The sequence below is a fragment of the Pseudophryne corroboree genome, chromosome 6 (assembly GCF_028390025.1).
Source record: "Pseudophryne corroboree isolate aPseCor3 chromosome 6, aPseCor3.hap2, whole genome shotgun sequence".
NCBI lineage: Eukaryota > Metazoa > Chordata > Amphibia > Anura > Myobatrachidae > Pseudophryne > Pseudophryne corroboree.
In genome coordinates, this window is record NC_086449.1 from 421,925,821 (window position 1) to 421,927,356 (window position 1,536).

A 1,536-nucleotide genomic window follows, 5' to 3' on the forward strand; every position below is an offset into this window, starting at 1 on the left:
CTGTCCCCGGCGCTTCCTTCTCCCTCCGGCTGCGTTGCTAGGGGCAGGAGGAGATTACATTTCGGTACCAGGGCAGCCTGGAGGAAGGTATGCCGGGGGGTAGGCAGGGGTGGCGGAGGAGGCGGCGGTCGGCGATAAGAAGCCCACAGGCTTCTATAGGGTATCGCCTTCCAGAGATGGCGATACCCTGGACAGCGAAAAACCGGCGGTAGGGTCTTAGTGCATTTTTCCTTTAGTACATCCCGCCCTGTGGCCACAACTTAAGCTGACCATACACCTAAAGATTTATTGCCAGATCTGTCTGGTTGGAATGAAAATCTAGTAATGTATGAGAGCAAATGACAATTGACCATTTGTTCCTAAATGCCGTAAAACTGACAAAAACGGTCGTTCAGACAAATTGGTTAAATCAAATGGATTTAACCAATTTGACTGACCATTTTTGTCTGGTTTTCAGTGTTTGGGAGCAAATGGTCAATTGTCATTTGCTCTCATCCATTACCAGATTTTCATTCCAACCATACAGATGGGAAAATAAATCTTTAGGTGTATGGCCAGTTTACTTAATATAATAAATTTTTAAATATTGCTAAGTTGCTGGAAGTACTTTATTGCTTAACAAATATTCTCTGCACATGTTTAATTTAAAATATTGCTTCTTCAAAGTGTGTTGTATACCTCCTGCCTAACTGCCATCTCAAGATCTGTAGAAAGAATATTGACCCAAACACGCAATAACAGTTCAAACAAAGTAGTTCAAGGAAAAGTTCAAGTTCTTGTATAAAAGTCCTTGTATAAAATACTGACTACGGATTCCCGAAGGACGGCATAATGTCGACATCAAAATCCCAACACAGAGCAGGATCCCTGCTTCAAAATACAGACACCTGGAATCCCGAATGCTCTTTTTGCGGAACGCACTCGCCTAACCTTCTCTGCAGGGACGGGAAGGGGATGGTTAGATACCGGGGAGGGGGTGGGGGGGTTAGGCACTTACAAGGGGAGGTTAGGCACCAAGTGGGGAAGGTTAGGTTTAGGCAGCGGGGAAGGGAGGGTTAGGCACCCCCATGGAGGGTTAGGCACCTACAAGGGAGAGTTAGGGTAGGGAGCAGGGGAGGGTTAGGGAAGTTTCTGGGAGTCTGTTGAGATTCTGATGGGCGGGATGCCACTGTCTGTATTCTGACTGCCGGCATCCCGTCCATCGGTATATCAAACCATATCTGTTTGAACTGTTATTGTGCCAGTGTGGGTCAATATTCTTTCTACACATCATTTGCTTCTGGGGTAATTCTGAAGACTCCATTTTGTCCCATAGGCTGCAATTAACAGTATTGCACAGTTGAAATTTCACATTTATTGATATCTCATGTGATCTGTTAAAAATGGCAACCTATTTTTGCTGGAAGAGAATCAGTCTGTAGCCACCAAGCTCCGAGTTCCCTTTCCATCCTTCCTGTGGTATCCTCCCCCAGTCTCTCACCTCTATCCCTGGCAATATTGGTAAACTTCTGTCCTAGGAACGTCATCCCCCTGCTA